The sequence below is a fragment of the Scyliorhinus torazame genome, chromosome 12 (assembly GCF_047496885.1).
Source record: "Scyliorhinus torazame isolate Kashiwa2021f chromosome 12, sScyTor2.1, whole genome shotgun sequence".
Lineage (NCBI taxonomy): Eukaryota > Metazoa > Chordata > Chondrichthyes > Carcharhiniformes > Scyliorhinidae > Scyliorhinus > Scyliorhinus torazame.
The window spans coordinates 100,251,098-100,258,600 of NC_092718.1; the positions used below are offsets into that span (position 1 = coordinate 100,251,098).

The window sequence follows — 7,503 nt, forward strand, 5'->3', positions numbered from 1 at the left end:
CTCACCCCCACACACACCACCAGTGTCCCCACACACTCACCCCCACACACACCACCAGTGTCCCCACACACTCACCCCCCACACACAGCCCCAGTGTCCACACACACACCCCCCCACACACAGCCCCAGTGTCCACACACACACCCCCCACACACACACCACCAGTGTCCCCACACACTCACCCCCCACACACAGCCCCAGTGTCCACACACACACCCCCCCACACACAGCCCCAGTGTCCACACACACAGCCCCCACACACACACCACCAGTGTCCACCCCCCCCAGTGTCCACACACACTCACCCCCCCACACACACACCACCAGTGTCCACCCCCCCCCCAGTGTCCACACACACTCACCCCCCCACACACACACCACCAGTGTCCACCCGCCCCCCCCAGTGTCCACACACACTCACCCCCCCCCACACAGCCCCAGTGTCCACACACACTCACCCCCCACACACACACCACCAGTGTCCCCACACACACACCCCCCACACACACACCACCAGTGTCCACCCCCCCCCCCACTGTCCGTACACACTCACCCCCCCCACACACACACACCAGTGTCCACCCACACCCCAGTGTCCACCCCCACTCACCACCCCCACACACACCTCCAGTGTCCACCCCCCCCCCAGTGTCCACACACTCCACCCCCACTCACAGCCCCAGTGTCCACACACCCCCCCCCACTCACAGCCCCAGTGTCCACACACACTCACCCCCACGTGTCCACACACACTCACCCCCACGTGTCCACACACACTCACCCCCCACGTGTCCACACACACACCACCCGTGTCCACCTGCCCCCAGTGTCCCCACACACTCACCCCCCACACACAGCCCCAGTGTCCACACACACACACCCCCAGTGTCCACACACACACCACCCCCACACACACCACCAGTGTCCACCTGCCCCCAGTGTCCCCACACACTCACCCCCCACACACAGCCCCAGTGTCCCCACACACACACACCCCCCCACACACACCACCCCCAGTGTCCACCCCCCCCAGTGTCCCCACACACTCACCCCCCACACACACACACACCCCCCACACACACACACACCCCCACACACACCACCCCCAGTGTCCACCCCCCCCAGTGTCCCCACACACTCACCCCCCACACACACTCACCCCCCCACACACACCACCAGTGTCCAACCCCCCCCCCAGTGTCCACACACACACAATCCCCCCACACACACCACCAGTGTCCACACACACTCACCCCCCCCCCACACACACCACCAGTGTCCAACCCCCCCCCCCAGTGTCCACACACACTCACCCCCCCCCACACAGCCCCAGTGTCCACACACACTCACCCCCCCCACACACACCACCAGTGTCCACACACACACACCCCACCCCACACACCACCAGTGTCCACCCCCCCCACACACCCCCAGTGTCCACACACACACACACACCCACTGTCCACCCCCCCGTCACACACACCCAGTGTGCACACACACTCACCCCCCCCCACTCACACCCCCAGTGTCCACCCCCACTCTACCCCCCACCAGTGTCCACCCCCACTCTACCCCCCCAGTGTCCACACACACTCCCCCCCCACACTCTCACCCCCAGTGTGCACCCCCACACAAACTCTCACCCCCAGTGTCCACCCCCACACACACACTCCCACCCCCAGTGTCCACACTCCCACTCCCAGTGTCCACACTCCCACCCCCAGTGTCCACACTCCCACCCCCAGTGTCCACACACACACACACTCACTAACTCCCCCAGTCCCCCTCCCACACACGCTCACTAACTCCCCCAGTCCCCCTCCCACACACGCTCACTAACTCCCCCAGTCCCCCTCTCACACACGCTCACTAACTCCGAGTCCCCCTCCCACACACGCTCACTAACTCCCCCAGTCCCCCTCCCACACACGCTCACTAACTCCCCCAGTCCCCCTCCCACACACGCTCACTAACTCCCACAGTCCCCCTCTCACACATGCTCACTAACTCCGAGTCCCCCTCCCACACACTCACTAACTCCCCCAGTCCCCCTCCCACACACGCTCACTAACTCCCCCAGTCCCTCTCCCACACACGCTCACTAACTCCCCCAGTCACCCCCCACACACTCACTAACTTCCCCAGTCCCCCTCCCACACACACTCACTAACTCCCCCAGTCCCCCTCCCACACACACTCACTAACTCCCCCAGTCCCCCTCCCACACACACTCAACTCCCACAGTCCCCCTCTGTGGTAGTATGTATTGGGGGTCATGTGGGACTGGAAGCCCTAATGTCATTGGCTGACAGATCCCGGGTCCTGGTTGGCCGTTGACCTCAAGCTCCGCCCTGAAGGCGGAGTATAAGAAGCCGGAGTCTTCCCCCGCAGGCCAGTTTACTATCGAGCTGCGGGGGAACAGACACGCTTAATAAAGCCTCATCGACTTCACTCTATTCGTCTCACGGAGTCTTTGTGCGCTACAATTTATTAAGTGTGCCTAAAAAAAAAAAGGACTATGGAGCTCAGGATCATTCCGGAATGCCTGAGGATCAGCCCCCACACAGTGAACGCGGCAGCAGCCTTCAAACACTGGCAGACTTGCTTCGAGGCCTACCTCGGAACGACCACCGGCCGAGTCTCAGAAGACCAAAAACTGCAGGTCCTGCACTCGAGGGTGAGCACGGAGATTTTCTCCCTCATCGAAGACTCGGACGATTTCCAGACGGCGTTCGCAGCACTGAAAAGTCTCTACGTTCGCCCAGTTAACCAAATCTACGCTCGCTACCAGCTCGCGACGAGACGGCAAGCTCCCGGAGAATCGATGGACGAGTTCTACGCCGCGCTGCTGATTTTGGGACGAGCCTGCAGCTGCCCGTCGGTGAACGCAAACGAACACACGGACATGTTAATGCGCGATGCTTTTGTGGCAGGTATGCAATCCTCCCAAATCCGCCAAAGACTTCTAGAAAAAGAGTCGCTAGGACTCTCAGAGGCACGGGCCCTAGCAGCCTCCCTAGATGTGGCCGCGCGTAATACCCGCGCCTACGGCCCCGACCGCGCGGCAACCCATTGGGCCCCGTACGTACCCGTCGCGGCAAACCCCCCCCCCACAGGCTTGCGCGGTCCAAACGCCAAGTCGCACCGGGGGCGCCCGCAGCTATATCTGCGGCCAGGCGAAACACCCCCGGCAGCGCTGCCTGGCCCGCGCAGCAATCTGCAAGAGCTGCGGGAAAAAGGGCCATTTCGCGGTTGTGTGCCGGTCCCCGCGAGGTCGCCGCTGTCCCGGGAGAACAGGGAGCCCTGCAAGCCGTTTACGCGCCCCAACCCCCCCAGCACGCCATGTACGACCCGCAGGTGCAGCCGCTCTGGGTCCCGACCACCGTGGTCCCGGGAGAACTGGGAGCCCTGCACGCCGCCTACGCTCCCCAACCCCCCTCCCCGCAGCCCATGTATGACCTGCCGCCGGCGCTACCGCTTTGGGTCCCGGCCAACACTCTCCACGGAGAGGAGGGAGTTTTCCGCGTCCCTAACGCCACCCTAACCCCCACCCCACGCCTGACCCGCCGGCGCCACCTACTTGGGCCCCGACCACCGCTGTCCCCGGTGAGGGAGCTCCGCGCGGTCCTAGCGCTCGGGGTCCTAGCGCTCCCCAGGCCCCCCAGCACACCATGTGCGACCCGCAGACGCCGCCATTTTGGGTCCCGACCACCACGAGGGGAGGACGGGCGCCGATGTGCGACCCGCAGACGCCGCCATTTTGGGTCCCGGCCACCACGAGGGGAGGAGGGGCGCCGCCAACTTGGACCGCCCCAGACCTGTACGACGTGTGGGGGCGGCCATTTTGTCCAACCCGCCGCCATCTTGTGACCCCCCAGCCACGTGCGATGTATGGGGGCGGCCATTTTGTTCATCCCCGACGCCATCTTGGATGGCAACAATGGACCCCACTCCACTACTACAACCACGGCTCGCTTCGATTACGCTCGATCAAGCTCGGCCCCGGACACTCCAGACGACGACGACAACGGTACTAATAAACGGCCACGAGACGCCATGCCGAGTCGACTCCGGGAGCACGGAAAGCTTTATACACCCCGACACGGTAAGACGCTGTTCCTTAACCACTTATCCCAGCGCACAAAAGATTTGCCTAGCTGCAGGATCCCACTCCGTACAGATCCAGGGATTCTGCATAGTTACCCTAACGGTGCAGGGGTGGGAGTTCAAAAACTACAAACTAAACGTCCTTCCCCAACTGTGCCCCCACCTTGCTGGGATTAGATTTCCAATGTAATCTACAGAGCCTTACGTTCAAATTCGGCGGCCCCATACCCCCACTCACTATCTGCGGCCTCGCAACCCTCAAGGTGCAACCCCCGTCCTTGTTTGCGAACCTCATCCCGGATTGCAAACCCGTCGCCACTAGGAGCAGACGGTACAGCGCCCAGGACCGGACCTTCATTCGGTCCGAAGTCCAGCGGCTACTGGAGAGCGCAGGTGGTAGTAGTGAAGACAGGGGAGAAACAAAGGATGGTCATTGACTATAGCCAGACCATCAACAGGTACACACAACTAGACGCGTACCCTCTCCCCCGCATATCCGACATGGTCAATCGGATTGCCCAATATAAAGTCTTCTCCACCGTGGACCTCAAGTCCGCCTACCATCAGCTCCCCATCCGCCCAAGTGACCGCAAGTACACAGCCTTCGAGGCAGACGGGCGATTATACCATTTCCTACGGGTCCCTTTTGGCGTCACAAACGGGGTCTCGGTCTTCCAACGGGAGATGGACCGAATGGTTGATCAACATGGGTTGCGGGCCATGTTCCCGTATCTCGACAATGTAACCATCTGCGGCCACGATCAGCAGGACCACGACGCCAACCTCAAAAAATTCCTCCAGACCGCCAAAGCCTTGAACCTCACGTACAACGAGGACAAGTCCGTTTTTAGCACCGACCGGCTAGCCATTCTGGGCTACGTAGTGCGCAATGGGATAATAGGCCCCGACCCCGAACGTATGCGCGCACTCATGGAATTTCCCCTCCCGCACTGCCCAAAAGCCCTGAAACGCTGCCTGGGGTTCTTTTCATATTACGCCCAGTGGGTCCCCCAGTACGCAGACAAGGCCCGCCCCCTAATACAGACCACGACCTTCCCTCTGTCGACAGAGGCTTGCCAGGCCTTCAGCTGCATCAAAGCGGATATCGCAAAGGCCACGATGCGCGCCATCGACGAGTCCCTCCCCTTCCAGGTCGAGAGCGACGCCTCCGACGTAGCTCTAGCGGCCACCCTTAACCAAGCGGGCAGACCCGTGGCCTTTTTCTCCCGGATCCTCCACGCCTCAGAAATCCGCCACTCCTCAGTAGAAAAGGAAGCCCAAGCCATAGTGGAAGCTGTGTCACATTGGAGGCATTACCTGGCCGGCAGGAGATTCACTCTCCTCACGGACCAACGGTCGGTAGCCTTCATGTTCGATAATGCACAGCGGGGCAAAATCAAAAACGACAAGATCTTAAGGTGGAGGATCGAGCTCTCCACCTTCAACTATGAGATTTTGTATCGTCCCGGAAAGCTGAACGAGCCGTCCGATGCCCTATCCCGCGGCACATGTGCCAACGCACAAATTAACCGCCTCCAAACCCTCCACGAGGACCTCTGCCACCCGGGGGTCACTCGGTTTTACCACTTCATCAAGTCCCTGTAGAAGCCAAGTATTTCAAATACAACTCGTATAGGTAAAAGATAGCTGTTTAAGCATAAATGTTGAGCCCCAGTTTTTAATACCCATTTATACAGCATAATTCACTTTTACTGAAGTCCGTTGTTCTGGCAAATGCATATTTTCAAAGACAGTGTGACATTAAAACAGCAAGATAATTTGACACTGTTTGTGCTAATTGTCAAGGACAGGGACTGAATACACAGCAACATTGTTCACAATGCAGATAACAGCTGGGCCAAAAAAGCTGATGTTGCACATTGAAGATGGACGGCTTGCCATCAAATCAAATGTGTTTGAGTCTAACCCAAACCAATTAGGATTATATTGGGGTGTAATTAGACGACTTAAGACAGATATGAAAGTGTATAACTAAAAAGTTTCTCCCGGCCATTTTAGGTTAGGTTGGTTTTGTTGTCTTTGTGAGTATTGTCTTTGTAAGTTTTGTTTTAGGTTAGGTTTAGTTTTTAGTGTGTTGTCTGTGGTGTATTGTCTTTGGGGGTGTGGTGTGCTGTGTTGTCTTTCTGTTAGTTTAGTGTTTTTTGCCTTTGATTCTAGTCTCCCATTTTAGTTTATGTCTTTTGGGGGTTGTCAGTTTAACAGTCTGTGTCAGTGATGTTAGTCCACTTTTGACTTTGAGTTTGAGTTTAGCTGAAGATTAGCTTTCTCTCTCTCTTCATGTTTCATTGCCAGACTTTGACCTTTAAAAAGTTACTTTCGAGCTGTCTGCCTAAGCAAAGAAAGATAATGTCTGTAATTCTCTGAAAGCTTCGAATTGTCTACGAATTGTCTACGTCTTCCACCGTTTAACCGTGTGGTCTTACCCCATGCCTTCTTGATATTATCAAGGGACCACTGTCCTTTGGGGATATCATATTTTGATTCAATTTTTGTAGCAACTTCAGACAGTCCAAATGGTCTACGAATGAAAGATCTAAAATCCCCCAACATATCTTCAACAGAAACATCTGGTATTCCAGCACCCCCCTTGGATGTAGTGGGGAGTAATTTTCTGTCTGCTAAAGGCTCTGAATCTACACTTTGATTAGGATCAGCCATAACTTTTCTTGATCGCTGACTGCCGTTTTATTTTAGTTACTGCAGTGACTAATCTTCCAGTCACGCCTGATAGTCTGACCGACCGACTGGCACTTGATTTATTTAACAGTCTATAAAAAATGTTCTTTTCAAGGGTCGAAGTACTGATTGATGCGGCTTTAAGACTTTTAATGGGTGAAAAAGATATTTCTTACCCCAGTCTAGCCGTGGGTTCCGGCTGTCTTCTGGGCCTCCTCCGATTATCTCCGAAGCTTCCCGAAGGTTCCCGACCTCCTCCGATTATCTTCGAAGCTTTCCGTCGTCACCTGGGCCTCCGAAGGTCATCCTCAGTACTCCCCCCCCCCGACTGCCTGACTACGCCAATTAAAAGGGATCTTTAATTTATAGGAATCTTAACCTGTCGAAATACGCCAAGTTTGGGGGAAGCTTAGTTGATGAATCAAGTCCTGGCGCAATACGACAAGTTGTAAGATTTGTACTATTTGTAGACTGTGTTAAGTTGTTCGATTCCTTGTATTATTCGACTGTGTAAAGTTGAAGGAATTTATATCATCTCTGCTATTCGGTTATCAGTAGCACTTTGCGAATACTGGAACTCAGCAGAAATTTGCAGTATAAACTCCTCAGGTGCCAAAAAGAATTGTTTTATTTGTAGTCGCTTGATTACAATTTGAAAGTCATTTAAAAGGCAATTCGTAGACAATTCGAAGCTTTCAG

General features: G+C 56.3%; 1 protein-coding gene across 3 annotated transcripts in view; it reads right to left on the reverse strand.

Annotated features, from left to right (window-relative positions):
* The window catches only part of LOC140386594 (guanylate-binding protein 1-like), a 164,370-nt gene that overhangs the window by 112,232 nt on the left and 44,635 nt on the right, over positions 1 to 7,503 (reverse strand). The window contains exon 1 of one of the 3 annotated variants that reach the window (XM_072469056.1): positions 6,981 to 7,386. The exons of 1 other annotated variant lie outside the window; for it this stretch is intronic. The gene's annotated coding sequence lies outside the window, so the exon portion shown is untranslated. Of the gene's footprint in view, positions 1 to 6,980; positions 7,387 to 7,503 lie in introns of those variants that run through there. One more of the 3 variants, XM_072469060.1, reaches the window with a different exon arrangement.